The sequence below is a fragment of the Ochotona curzoniae genome, unplaced genomic scaffold, assembly GCF_017591425.1.
Source record: "Ochotona curzoniae isolate NIBS_2020 unplaced genomic scaffold, NIBS_Ocur_1.0 scaffold_1037, whole genome shotgun sequence".
NCBI lineage: Eukaryota > Metazoa > Chordata > Mammalia > Lagomorpha > Ochotonidae > Ochotona > Ochotona curzoniae.
The window spans coordinates 8,241,569-8,256,786 of NW_024467083.1; the positions used below are offsets into that span (position 1 = coordinate 8,241,569).

Here is a 15,218-nt window from a genome sequence, read left to right on the forward strand (position 1 = left end):
GATTGAAATGATTCACCTGTGTTTAATTTTTCATTTGTGTTTGGTTTATTTGCCATTTATCCTGCTTGGCCTTTTCTGAGCTTCCTGAGTCTGGGTTTGATGATGTTAATTAGGGGAAATTTGCAGTCATAATTGTTTCAAATATGTCTTTTGTTCCTTCCTCTTCTCCTCTGCCATTCCCAATGCAAAAATCTCACAATTGATGTAATTGTCCCATGATTATTGAATTTTGGGTTTTTTTTTTTCATTTGTTTGCTTGGTTCTTCTTTTGTTTTTTTTTTTTTTTTTTTTAGAATTGTACTGAGATAGTCTAAAGATATGAGATTCTTTCCTCAGCTAATAATAAACCATCATTCTACTAATAAACCATAATTCTTCATTTTTGTTACAATATGTTTTGTGTCTGGCATTTCTTTGGGTTCTTTCTTAGGATTTTCATTTCTCTGCTTACACCACCCATCTGTTCTTGCGTGTGTAATTTATCCACTGGCGTTCCTAGCATTTAAAGATAGATATTTTAAATCCCAACTCTAATAATTCTATCATGTATGCCATGTCTGGTTCTGATGCCTGTTTATTCTTTTCAAATGTTATTTTTTACCTCTTGGTATGCACTCTAATTTTATTCCTGATAGCTGAATGTGAGGTCCCAGGTGATAAGGGTCATTGTACATGGACCTGGGGATGTGGCATAAAGTATGCAGGAAATAAAAGCATTCTATACCCTGTAATATATATAAAACCTTTTTTTTAAGATTTTTTTTTTTTTGGCAGGGGTGGGGAGAGAGTCAGATATATAAAGAGAAGGAGAAACAGAGAAAATGATCTTCTGTCCACTGGTTCACTCTCCATACAACAGCCAGAGCTGAGCCCATCCAAAGCCAGGAGCCAGGAGCTTCTTTCAGGTCTCCTACATAAGTACAGGTTCCCAAAGCTTTGGGTCATCCTCTGCTGCTTCCCCAGGCCACAAGAGGAAGCTAGCTAGGAAGCAGGACTAGCAGGATTAGAACCAGTACCCATACGGGATCCCAGTGATTACAAGGCAAGGATTTAGCCACTAGGCCATCATGCCAAACCCTAGATATTAGTCTTGTTCCTCAGATATTTTCCTCATGGTTATGTAAGAGAGACTGGCTAGAAATGCTGCGAGTTGGACATTTCCCTTTCCTTGGGTGAGTTAGGCACTGATAAATCTCAGCAATTTAGACCCTGCTTAACCAGGTTTGTTTTGTTTCGTTTTGTTTTGCTTTGCTTTATGGGCAGGCCTTCTTGAAAAGAACAAAATGGGGACATGTGTTGTCGGATGGCTGATTAAACTGCCACTTGGGACACCAGAATCCCATGTTGAGGTTCCTGGCTTTGTTCTAGCTTCTCCACATTTCCAATCTAACTTCCTGTTAAAGCACCAGGGAGGCATCAGATGATGGCCCAAGTATTTGCATATCTACCACCCATTTGGGAGACCCAGATTGAGTGCCTAGCAGCATGACAATGCTTTCTGGATTTGATTGACTGACATCATGTTCAACAATCTAAATTAACCTTGTGAGAACTTTAACTGAATTAATGAATGATACTTCAAGCAAGGACAACAATGAAATAAATAAGATATGGTCCTATTTCTCTTGATTTTTCTCTATGTCTCTTTTTCATGTCCTTTCCACCCCCAATCAAATTTCTATAAACTGTTAAGACTCATGCATATTTTGCCAATTAACATAATATACGGGTCTGTACTAGATATAAATTCTAAAAATGGTTTGCATGTTTATCACAGTGTAAGAATACATTAAAGAAAAAAATCAATAAAATTGCAACTGAATTAAATAATTCAGCAAAGCTCTTTGCTGGAAAAAATTATATGTTATCTCCTTGTAAACTTAGGCAGTACATGATTTTCACGACATTCATGCATAAAAACATCTCACTGAACCTATCTTAAATGTATTCCTGACTTTAATGGCAACTCAATAATTTAGAGCAGTAGAGTCAGTGAGGCAGAAAACAAAATCCAGGAAATTTATCCAGAAGTAAATTACTTTGTAAATTTATATTTAATTTTTTTAAAGAAAGAACTAAATGCAGACATTCAGTTTCTCTTTCACAAACTCTTATTCCCAGTGTTTGTGAGTCAAGCTCTGTCTTTGATAGTCCTTTGGGTCTCCACTAGTCAAAACATTCAGCCCTATTATTGCAACTTTTGAAGTAACTACATAATTTGGGTTCAACTAGCTCATAATGTCCCATATCTTCCAAAACCATGCTAAATTGGTATTATTTCCTTGTACATTGATAAAGAAAGTCAAACACTAACCCAACAAGTCCTGGCATTTTGTAGGTACTCAACACATCTTCACTGAATGATTTAGTGAATTCTATAAAACCAGGAACTAAAAAAGAAACAAGGGCCATTTCCTTACTAAAAAAATTAAAGTATGGGAAGATTCATGTTGAAAAGCAAAGTACATTTAATTTCTTCTGCATGAGTGCCCATAAAATTTAAATACAAATTTAAAAGTGAATTTATCCTAGAATATTTTTTTTTATTTTCCACTTTCTCTATTTTAAATTATTGATTTGTCATTAAAATAAAAGTCAGAAATACACTTTAAGTAGTCTTAGTGCAACACGTATGCAAGAACACCATGAAATAGCATGCACTCTAACTCTGTAACTGCCCATGAGTGTAAGCATGAATACACTTACTTTTGGAGCATTCCATGAGTTTTGCCGATGTGATGATCAAGGATATGTGGTTCTGAGATCTTGTGCTGCGGAAAGCAAAATCAGCTTAAGTCATCAACCACTGATGCCCTTCTAGATTTACTCTACCCTTCATTTGTTCATGCTAGAGTCAGTCTCCCAGACAATGACTTGCTATGTTGGAGGACAGCTTAATCCTAAAAGAGAGAGCATTCCTTCAGTGAGTAGCTTTGGCTCAAGGACCACCTGTCATCATCCAACTTTTCTAGAACTTAATCTGTGACTCTGTCTGCTAACAACCCCTCCTTTCATCCTCATCCTGCTCACAGGTATCAGATCTACATGACATTCCACCTAGCTTCTTTTTCCACTTTTTTTGTCTCCTTCCCCACCTGTTTTTTAAACACATATTTCCCCCAATAAATCTTTTACCACTCCCAATCCCACCTTAGTGTCTGTTTCTCAAAACACAACAAAGAACATAACAGAACAGCAAACTATAGTTGAAGCATTGTTGATTTTTAAAATCTCTTTAAAACTTTTCCCAGACTTCTAGACAAGCGTTCTCTTGTCTACCATATAATGGTAGAGAATATATAGATACAAACACACACACACACACACATATGTATGTGTGCGTGTTATATATATAATGGTAGAGAATATATATATATATATATACACCATTATATATATTAGTATTAACAATATATGTATAGAACTCAGTATCTTGGAGTTTACATAGAGATTGGAGAAACAGACCAACACAAGCCTAAGATAACTATTCAACTAGATTTGCCTGAGTTGTTAAATTTCTGAGTTGGAAATGGAGAAAGAAGTTTAAAACTAGAGTAAGAAAAACATCAAGAAAACACACTGTACTTCCCATTTAGTCCACTGCTATCCCTACTTTCAAAACACTTCCAGTGTGAACTCAAGTTTTTGAACATGAAGACGGCCAATCAACTAAATTCAGGAGTTTTTTCTATTATGTCATACTCAGAGTTCAAAAAGTTATTACTTATTTCAACAGTGTTGAAATACAGATTCAAGAAAATGCATGATAATGAGTCATGCTTGATTTGTGAAATTGAAAACCATGTTTCTTAGAACATCTTACGAAATTAATAAAGATCAAAGAAAACTAAACAAGTTACAATATGAATAATTTTTGTCCAAAAAAGTATATTTGTTCTGTTTACAAAGCTTTGAAATAATACCTATATATCAATTAATTTTATTTTATTCCTTTTGTTTTTAGCTTACTTGGCTTTTTAAAAGCTTGTCCTTTTATTTAACTATTCAAAAAAGCAGACAGAGAGAGACACTTAAGATTTCTGGTTTAGTTCCCAAATGGCTTCAATAACCAAGGCTGAGCCAGAACGAATCCAGGAACTTGGGACTCCAATCATATCTCTTATGAGGGTAGCAGGCACTCTAGTACTTGGGCCATTATCCAATGCAGGTGCATTAACACAAGTACGGATCAGAACCAGAGCAGCCAGGTTTTTAACTGATAACCTGATATAAATGTTGGTGTCATAAGTAGTGGCTTAACATATTGTGTCACAAAGCCAGCTACATAACTGAATCATAAACATCACAATTTACTCCAATTTAGCCTTCATTATGTAGCCCAACAACCATTCAGACAGGCTGTGTTCATCCAAAATAATAATTCCTTTTTTATGTAATTATCATACATCAAGAGTGTTTCAGGACCAGCACTGTTGTATAACAGGCTAAGACAGCCTGTAGTGCTAGCATCAATATGGGTGCCAGTTTGAGTACTTGCAGCTCTACTTCCAATCCAGCTTCCTACTTTTGACCTGGGAAAGCATCAGATAATGGGTCACATCCTTGGATCCCTGCACCCATACGGGAGACACAGAAGAATCTCCTGGCTGGCTCCTGGCTCCTGGCTTTGGAGAGGACCAGCTCTGACATTGCAACCATTCCAGGAGTGAACCAACAGATGAAAGATCTCTCTCTCTCTCTCTCCCTTCCTCCCTTGCTCCTTCCCTCTTTCTCATCTCTTTTCTTTCTCTGTTGCTCCTTCTCTCAGCAATTCTGCTTTTCTTTTTTTTTTAAAGATTTATTTTTTATTATTTTTTATTGGAAAGGCAGATATACAGAGAGGAGAAACAGAGAGGAAGATCTTCCGTCTGATGATTCACTCCCCAAGTGAGAGCAACGGCCAACGCTATGGCCATCCGAAGCCAGGAGCCTCTTCCGGGTCTCCTACGTGGGTGCAGGGTCCCAAAGCTTTGGGCCGTCCTCGACTGCTTTCCAGGGCCACAGGCAGGGAGCTGGATGGGAAGTGGGGCTCCGGGGATTAGAACCGGGGCCCATATGGGATCCCGGGCATGCAAGGCGAGGACGTTAACCACTGTGCCACAGCACCGGGCCCAGCAATTCTGCTTTTCAACAAAAAAACCAACATGTTTCATAAATTATTTTTCTCTTATTGTAAATATGAAAATAATTTGAAAGAAAGTCTTTAAGAGGAAAGCAGTAAGTTGCATGACCTGTAAAATAATAAAATATAACATGAAAACTGCAATGAATAACAACTGTTAATAGGTTGACAAAACATACTATGCATTGTTAGAAGTTAATATCATTGCATACTTGAAAAAAAAACAAGAATAAATATCAAAGAAAACAATTTCTTAGAATGAACAACCAAGGGACACCACTGAGACTTCTGTAAGATATACTAGAAAAAGAATAAAATGTTACTGAGGATTTTGAATTAACAGAGAATGCAGCTGGTCATGGTTAGAGTAATGTGGGGTTCATTAGCCTGTGGAAAAAGCCACTTAACATGATCTTCAAAAATAACAAATTCCCAAGTTCCAATCAGTCCACAAGTCTCCTTCCTAGGGCAAGACTGAATTGCTTTTGGCCAACAGACATCCTTTCGAGGGTGTATTAACACAATTCTACCACATTGTGTCTCTCCATATTTATCTCGGAGTAAGTCAGCCACAATTGCCTCCAATGTTCACCAGCAGAGGTAAACCACAGTTTGAATAAGAAGATTCATAGCTTACTAACATAGTTTCCTGGTAGTAAATTATCTACTCTGCACCACCACCACCTCCTGCCCGGTGTGCTTGCTTTGCACACACACACACACGCTTGCACACTCCAAAACCATTCTTAATAGAATGCAAACTGCTTAGGCACAAATTTTTTGTTTGTGTGGTTTTTGTTTGGTTTGGTTTTGTTTTGTCACTGCTATGTTTTAGGCACCAGGAATACTGCCTAGCATAGAGCAGGAACTCAGAAAATAACTGTGTAAGGATTGGCATTGTGGCATAGTTGGTAAAGCTACTGCCTGAAATGCCTGCCATTATAGGTGCCACTTCATATCCCAGCTGTTTCATTTCCAATCCAGCTTACTGTTAATAGCCTTGGGAGAGCAGCACAAATGGCCCAAGTGTTTGGCTCCCAGTCACTCATCTTGGAGACCCAGTTATAGCTCCTGATTCTTGGCTTTGTCTTGGTTCAGGCCTGGCCACTGCAGCCATCTGGAATGTGGACTAGCACATTGAAGATCTCTATCTATTTCTCCTTTTGTTTCTGTAACTTTGATTTACAAATAAATACAATTTAGAAATGATAAGAAAGAAAAGAAAGCAACTGTATTGATCAGGTAGATCTCTTTCCTCCAACAGACTGTGAGATCCTTGGAAGTAACAACTATGTGTAACAGATATTTGTAGCTACAGCTTAAAATTTACTGACTGAGATCTTTCAGATGTCAGGGAATGCTTGTTGAATTCATTAATTGATCACTTAGAAATAGAACTAATAAAAAAACACATTTTCCTTCCAACCCAGAGCTGGTGCATTGGAAGCCATCCTCAGGCCATATGCATGCAGCTTTAGTTTACCAGGTGTCTTGCAGACACCACTTGCTGTCTATGAGTGATTTCTTCAATGGAATCCATAGAGAAGCTGATATAGTTCTCAGAATGGAGCATGACCCGGGGTGGTATCTTCCAGTAGTTTTTGGAGCTACTACCTGTATTCCATCTCGCTGTGCTACTTGCGACATGTTTTTTTAACTATTATGAAATAATTTTAGGTGTGCAAAGAGTGTACATATAGACAGAGTTCCTCTGGACTCTTCACTCACTTTCTCCTAATGTTGATATCTTGCATAACCACCAGACATTTGTCAAAACTATGAAACTGACATCAATACATCTTGTTAACTGAATTGCACACAGTGTCTGTCTTCTACCAGGTTTTCCATTTTCTCTTCTGTTTTCCAAATTTCTAGCCAAGATACACACTTTTCTCTAACCTGCGAGCTTTTCAGCCTTCCCTTGTTTCCCATGACTTTGATTGATACATACAAATTCATGGGTAGATATTTTATAAAATGTTCCTCAATTTGAATATGCCCATTAGGACATGATTAGGTTAAAGTTATACATTTTGGGGGAAAAGCATCACAGAGTCCACTTTTAATCATTAACTTTTAGTATTCCAAAGAATACTACTATTTTATAAAGCAACGTAAGACATCTGATCATATTTAATATAAATCAAAACTCAAGACATTTTTTGGTGTTGCTGAGTCTAAAATCCTGATGGCTTTCTGTTTACTACAACAACATCCAAGGATGGACAGGCTGTCTTATGTAGAGGTGTAAAGGGCAACAAGGGTAAGATTCAAGGCCCAAATTAAATGAATGAATGAATGAAAATATCTCTTGGCTCTTTAGTTACTGATCCCAACTGCCACTAGAAAACATAAAAGAACTGACTACTTAACAGGTATATGCCTAAGAGTTTTATAAAGGCATGAGGATGACACACAATACAGTAGTTAGAACATAGTAATCATAATAAGTATTTGTTGAATAAATGAATTTCCAGGCTTTGAATTGCATCTCAAAGTTCTAATGGCAGAATGTTGGACCTGAGGGACAGTGGATGTAAACTGGGATGTCTGACAATTTTTCTGATTAAATGTCCTAGTTATCAGCTCAAATCAGCTTTAGAAAAGGCAACTGAAGAGATATGTCCAGCATAAGAGGTTAAACACAAAAACTAGTATTAAATTGAGCCATCTACAAGAAACTCATTCTTGTTCTTTTTTAACCTAAAGATTCTAAAATTTATGCTTTGCTTCCATTATTTTAAGTCAAATTACACATTTAACAACATTAAAAAGGCATTTGCATTTTTTACAGCACTCAAAGTGAAGTTTACTGTGGGAAGTACTGACAGGAACTTCGTTTCATTCATTGTAATTAAGCATAATGTGTGTTACTAGTATTTTATTACTATTGTTTTAATAGTCTTTATTTGGGCAAATCAAAAATGCACATAACATACAAAAGATAGTCTTCCTCTTTCTGATATAATTTACCTTAAAGATCATCCTCTGCTTAAAGAAAATTTGGAGAAGGTTTTCTCTTTGAAAAAGCTCATATGATTGAAGAGATTTCATCTTCAAAGAGTTTTACTCCTGAAGGAGTCCCCTTTGAGAATTTTAAGCACTGCATGGGAAAAGTATTCTTTGAAGATTTTCATGTTAAAAAAACAATTGTATGACTCTGGGTATCCTCTTTGAAGTTTAAAAAAAAACAATATTTAAAGGATTTCCCCCTCTGAATGTTTTCATGTTACTCAGGGCCAATTTTCTGAAAAATGTTACTCTTTGTTCATGTAGTTTTCCTTTTTACTTCATTACTGGTGTGTCTTTAATTATTTTATTCTAATATGAGGGACTGTGTATATTACTATGTTAGGGTCCCTCCTAACTACTGTGAAATGAAGATCGGATTTGCTAGCTGCTTCCTGAATCAGATCAGATTCACAAACACTATTAAAAATTTCTACCACTTACAAATAGTCAATACAGAAATGTGACCTAACAAAGAAGGTTTGTAAACATTGGTAGTATCTGGTGAATAACCTGGGAGTGCCATCAATTGAGTATAAGATAACAGAGAAAATCTCAGTGAATAGTTTCAGCGTAATAGCCTTAAAGAAGGTACAAGCAAGGCAAAGAAAGAAAAGAAAAGAGAGGAAGAGAAAGAGAAAGGAGAAAGGAGAAAAAAAGAAAGAGAAAGAGAAAGAGAAAGAGAAAGAGAAAGAGAAAGAGAAAGAGAGAAAGAGAAAGAGAAAGAGAAAGAGAAAGAGAAAGAGAAAGAGGGAGGGAGGAATCTTTCAGGGTATTGGTTCAGATGTATATTGATTAACACCAGCTTTATTTCACTTGGTTAACTTCTGCTGATCTCTACTATGTCCCAGACACTAAAGAGGACAAATAGTAATGAGCAAACTCTCAAAAAGCTTATGATCCTACAAGGAGCCAGAGTACACATGAATATGACACCATAAGCTCTTGTATGAATAAGGACATCAATAGTGAACAATTTGTATCAGAAAGTAATGAAAAAGGAAAAAATAAGTCTCCCTACAAGAAGGTAGATTTTAGATAAGCACTAACACACTGCTGGCATTAAGACAATGATTAGCACAGAATCGAGTCAAGAAATAATTTGAAGGTCAGAGACCAGTAATTCTAAAAACAATAATTGAATAGCAGAAAAAGTAATACCATAAATCAAAAGGAATGCAAATCACACAGAATAAGAAACATGTGTTTTCCTGAAGACTTATTTTCATTTTTAAATGTATGGATGTGTGTTGCACTGCAATGTAAAATATTTCTCTTTAGTGGGTAAAGAAAAGTAAACAAAACATAAACTATTTAAAAGTCAGGATGTCGCAAGATGGAAACTATGTTCAGGAAGCAGGAGAACAAAAACTTTTCAGGTCAAAGAGTTAGCAGAGTAAATCAGAGCAAGAAGGTTAAGGCTGAAAAGGGAAATGAGATATGGAAGGGGATGAGCAGCTCAAAGTCAAGCTAATGACATTTCAGATGCTATTCTAACAGGGAGGAGTCACAAGAATACTAATCTCAGTGTTACCTGGTAGGAAGACTAACCCATCAGTGAGAGATTCGGGAGGTAAAAAGTACAAATTGGGAGAGATTAGTAAAATATCACAATGCTGTCTGAACAAGAGCGATATTTACTATTTCAAAATACATACATATATGATAGACATTTCAGAAAACCTACATTTCTAGAAAGTTAAAAATATTGCTATTGTCTCAGAGATTCATTTTGTTATAAAGAAAAACATTTCCCCTGTATTCTTTCAATGACAGTATTATGATACCATACCAGCACTGCATATCAACATTATAAAAATTGTTAGTGAATTCATAACCTTTATTTTCTCAATATTAACATGAATCTTTCCTTTTTCCATCAAAAATTATAACTCTAGTGTTTTGTAATGTTAGCTCACTCAGATATTCAATAGCTTATGTGCACAAGTTAAATTTACGTTACTAGTATGTCCAGGAGGCTGATAGCTCAGAAAAAAAAAATCTCTGAAAGGTCAGAATCATGTCTCGGACTCACTGTATTTCAATCCTTGGCACAGTGTCTAATCACCACATGATTGTGAATGATGGCCATTCCACGTTGCTGTAGAACATTATAAATTATTTGTCTCGTTCTTTTAGGAATTTGACTATGATGGCTCTTGATAACGATCTTTTCTGCTCCTTTCTACTTAAACTTATATATAGGTCTCTTGAACTTGTATGTTCACATCATTTTCCAGACTTACTTTGAAACTTCCCACCTAATAGTCATTGCCTTTACTCCCCTATTCTCCATCTGGAATTCCGAAAATCAATCATTTATTCATTTAATGGTGCCCTAAATATCTCAGTGTCTGATTTTATACTTTTTTTACCTTGTCTTCAAGTTCAGATAGTCTTTCTCCTGTTTGAACCAAGTTTTCTGTTGACTTTCAACTCTGTTTTTATGACTAATCAAATTCTTCATTTTTAAATTTTCTATTTGGTTCTTTTTCCATCTATTTTTTGACTCAACTTCTCCCTTATATGATGCAACTGACTTTGATTTCATTTAACTGTCTGCATGTAATTTAATGTATCTCTTTGAGTATTCTTATGATCACTCTCCTGAATTTTTATCAGGCATTTCATCAATATCACTATTTTTGGAATCTGATATTAAAGTATTATTATGTTTCTTTTGGGTGTGAAATTGCCTTGTTTTTTTTTTCAAATTTCTTTTTCAAATTTGTCCAATGTATCAGTTGTCTCTAATGCATCAAAAGTATGGCTTTAACCTTATACAAGACTTTTCCCTGCAGATGTACCCTTGTCTGTTGCTTATCGCTCTGGCTTTAGCTCCAGCTGGATGCTGAAACATAGTCTCCAGGTGTGTTTTTCTGTTGTAATCCTGGTAGTGGTGGCAAAGGCAAGAGAAACTTCCAACTGGGGGTATGGTCGTGCTGTGCAGATCCTAGTGGTGGTAACCAGCTTTGCAGCAGTGCTGGGGTCAAGTCTGAGGTGATTGGGCATGGATGGCTTCTCACACCTACCAGAGTCAAAGTGAGCCCCAGGGGAAGCCACAGTGGAAACAAAGGAACATGAGGATAACAGCTTGAAGTCTACAAAGTGTCCTTGCTCCTAAGGATCTGGATCCAGACTTACTGTATTGTGTCAAACTATCTGGCGCATATCATACAGGCATTGCTTGAGCTTATGTGATAGGATCACTATCGTCGTTGCTGGTTCTAGTTGTGTTCATGTGACTGCATGCTGTCCTTTTTTTTTTTTTTTTGGGTAACGTGTGAAATGTCTGTGTGGTCCCAAGGATGGGAACATGTAAAGGTTTCTGTCTCTTTGGCACTAGGGCCTTGACAGTGATACCTTGCTCCAGTTAATATCACAACGTCACAGTCTGTGCTCTGTGGGTTGTAAAGGAAATATCATGATTACCTTCTGTGAATCAAAGCTGCCATAGCTACACCTAGTAGTGCTTCCTGCTTTGTGGGCAATCGCCTACACGTGGAGTGTTACCTCCGACAAGGATAGAGGTTAAGGGGATACACATGGAACGTGACCAAGTTAAGGGAGATAAACACGTCATGTAGCCAACTGCAGTGTCTTTGGTGGGCCAGGGCTCTGCCTGGAGACACACTCCTGCCCGCCCCTTCCTTACCTTTTAAAACCTGTAATCTGTGGATAATAAAGCCCAATAATAAATCCTCACCAGTTCAACCCCAGTGGTTCCTCGGCCAAGGGACACGGTCGCCTCACCCTTGGTGATCCTGGGGCCTGCTGGCAGGGCTAACTCCAAGACTGCTTCAAGACTATGATGACTGTGATCCACAGCAGCCTTGGAAGTGGGGACGCTGAGGCTCCTCCAAATACTCTCCCCTGCAATAGGATTTTTCCCCAGTTGTGGGAACAGGTCTGTGTTGCTGGCATTTTCTGTCCTTCTCTTCACTCTGCCATCCAGTTTTCTGTGTTCTCCAGCAGGTCCCTTTTCCCCCTGCTGATGCCCAGTGTGCTCTCTTGGGCAGTCACTGTGAAATGCATGTATTTACTTGTTATTTTGGTTCTTCTATGTGGTGAAGGAGATGAATGCTAGGTAATGCAATTCAATTATCCTGTAAAATCACAGTGGGCTGTTTCTATTTTATCAGGTGTTAGCAATACTGAATAATGAATGCTTATATATGTATGTGTTTTTTACTGTGGCAAAATATATACAACACAAATGCTACCTTTTAATCATTTTAATTGCACCACTCGGCAGCATTTAGCATATTCACATTGTTGTGCAAACATCACTCTGATCCATTAGTAGACTTTCTCACCATCTCAAACAAACCCTACAATCTGTCCAAAATAAATATCTCTCTCTCCCTTCCCTAACTCTTGGTGACTCTCATCCTACTGTCTCTATGACTTTGCCTATTCTACTTCTCATTTGAGAACCATCATAAAACATTATACATATTTGTAAACTTATTCGAATGGTAAAAAGAGGGAGAAAGAAATCAAAATCCTCCATCCACTGATTCACTTTCCAAATTCCCACAAATCACCCCGGGACAATACTGGCGGTAAGTTCTTATCTATTACAGAGCAAGTGATTTCTTGAATCTGGTGATTAAAACCTTCTAAGGCCAGTTGGATCACTCCCGTAAGTAAGTAAATTCCTTTTGACAAAGGGCAGGCAAGGAGACCTTGTGCTAAAGGAGATGGACAGGAGAATGGATCCTATTCTTACATTATGGAGGTTTGATTTTGATGTTTCCTGTTGACTCTCGTTACTCTCAGGTTTCTATCCCACATGAAAAGAGTAAGAGTTTGGAAGACAACACTACTTTGCCATAAAATCATTCAGCAAATTCATTCTCTTGTTCTCCATCTGCAATGTGATTTTCAAAACCATGTGTGTATGTCTTTTAATGAAGCATTGTTAGTTAATGCTAAAATGCTAGGCTAAATATTTTCCTGGGATGCCTTGATCTCATAACAACTTGCCAAGTGTGGCTTATCTGCTTCCCACCCGGAGTTAATAACTACTTGAAAATTTCAAAATTCATTTTCTTAAGTTTTCTTATTTTTATTGGAAAGCCAATATACAAAGAGAAGGAGAGACAGAGAGAAACATCTCTAGTCCACTGCTTCACTCCCCCAGGTGGCTACAATGGCCAGAGCTGAACTGATCCAAAGTCAGTAGCCAGGTCTCCAGGTCTCCAGGTCTCCCACATGGGTGCAGGGTCCCAAGGCTTGGGCCATCCTCGACTGCTATCCCATGATACAAGAAGAGAGCTGGATGGGAAGTGGAGCATATGGAATATGAACCAGCACCCATGCAAACCGGATTCCAGCTCATGCAGGGTGAGGACTTTAACCACTATGCCACTGCACTGGGCTCTTAAAGCTTTTTCTGTATTTTGTAATTGAACTATGTAATAGAGTTTTGTGCATCTCAGCAAAGTTAATGTGTTTTCTATTAGCTCTTTTGAGTTTAATTCCTTCCGAACTTTGAGTCTTAAAGGAGTCTATGTTATATCCCTGATTAGATCTACCCCATTGCTTTGGTTAAAAGGTCTAACTTATATTCTGACAATGGTTTAAACCTTTGACAATTCTTTTATATCTAAAGCTCTAAGTCTGACATTAAGGCTTCCAGCTGGATCCCTGAAACTCTCATAAAATGACACTCTCAATTGGGCAAGGAAATAATGGCTTTGCACTTGGTATTACACTGGAGTAACTAACAAGAGGTCTTTAAAAGGCATTACTCCTGACTATGTACGCAAAGCTATCTACATTCTACCAAGGACCCTTATATCAACAGTTGGAAGACTGCCTGCTGTCTCTCAAAGACCACCCCCCCCTTTTAGCAGAATGAAGCAGCCAGAGTGGTCATTTCCTCCACATTCCTAACAGCAGTTAGAATCCATTATTTTGGAGAGAGAATATGACAGACGGCAGATAGGGCCAAGTCACTGGTGGAATGAGAAAAGGAGGGAGGGAGTCCTTTTAAAAGTGTACAAGAACTTGCTTCTTCCCGGAAGTTCCTTGGAAAGGCAACATGCCAACTCCTCTGATTTCTAGTTTTAAAATGAGAATAGCATGAATAGGCAGTTTGGCGAGGTCCGCATTGAAATATGGAAGGGCAACTAAAAGGCAGTTAGTTTGGGGGCCCCCTTACCATGTGGGTAAAGGAAGCCTCCTTAAGAAAGTGCAAAGAGCTTCTTTCTACTCAGCGGTTCCAGTTCTGTCATGAGAACAGCCAGGAAGCAGTGAAGTCTCTCTAAGAGAACGTAAAGTACCTGTCTCTCCCAAAAAAAACCCCTTTCTTGGCCAAATCAAAATTGCCAATCCCTTTCCTCTGGGTTTCCAGCAATGAGACAGCGAGTCCACCTTACCATGAGAATAGGAAAAAAGTGGTCACCAATCATACCCTTCTGATGGCTTCATGTTTTCAGCAAGCTAGACAAGATTGCAAATGTAACCCTTTGATGAGTTTTGTCTCACCCTCTGCATTTTTTATCTCTCCCCAAAATTGCGCTTAAAAAAAATGACCCTCACAAATTTTCAGATATTCCCCTCTCATGACTGCTGCTGTAGATTTCTGACTTCGCTCATTTATCTGTTCACATGGAAATTCTTTCACGTGAGACAAGGACCAAGGTCATGTCCTTGTTTTGCAGCATTTTCCCTGTAATAGGAAGATAATACTGCTTCAACAAAATCATTTAGCAAATACATTCCCTCATTCTCTTCCTAAATACTGATACCTCTAGCTTTCAGAGGTACCCTATTTTCTGGACGTGGTTGTTTGTCATCTCAGTGTTTCCAAAACCAGCCACCTGAGTCTTCTGGCTTTGTCAAATTTTCTAAAATTCCAACATATGGTCTGTCCACAGACCCTTCCAAAGCTTTATTCTCAACTGTTACCATGTGTTGGATTGACAGCCCATTATATTATATTCAGTAAACAACTACAGCAAATATTTGCCAAGATTACTGCAATTCTTTGTTTATTTTGAAAATTTTATTCATTGGCACATAGCTTAAAAATCTTATTTGGCTACTATAAATTTAAGTCCATGCAACAACTTTTTAG

The 15,218-nt window shown here is 37.7% G+C and overlaps 1 long non-coding RNA gene across 2 annotated transcripts in view; it reads right to left on the reverse strand.

Moving 5' to 3' along the window:
* LOC121168602 overlaps positions 1 to 15,218 on the reverse strand; it is a 130,638-nt gene that overhangs the window by 78,159 nt on the left and 37,261 nt on the right. For both annotated transcript variants that reach the window (XR_005885734.1, XR_005885733.1), the window contains exon 2: positions 2,707 to 2,771. This is a non-coding gene — a long non-coding RNA (uncharacterized LOC121168602). The remainder of the gene's footprint in view (positions 1 to 2,706; positions 2,772 to 15,218) is intronic.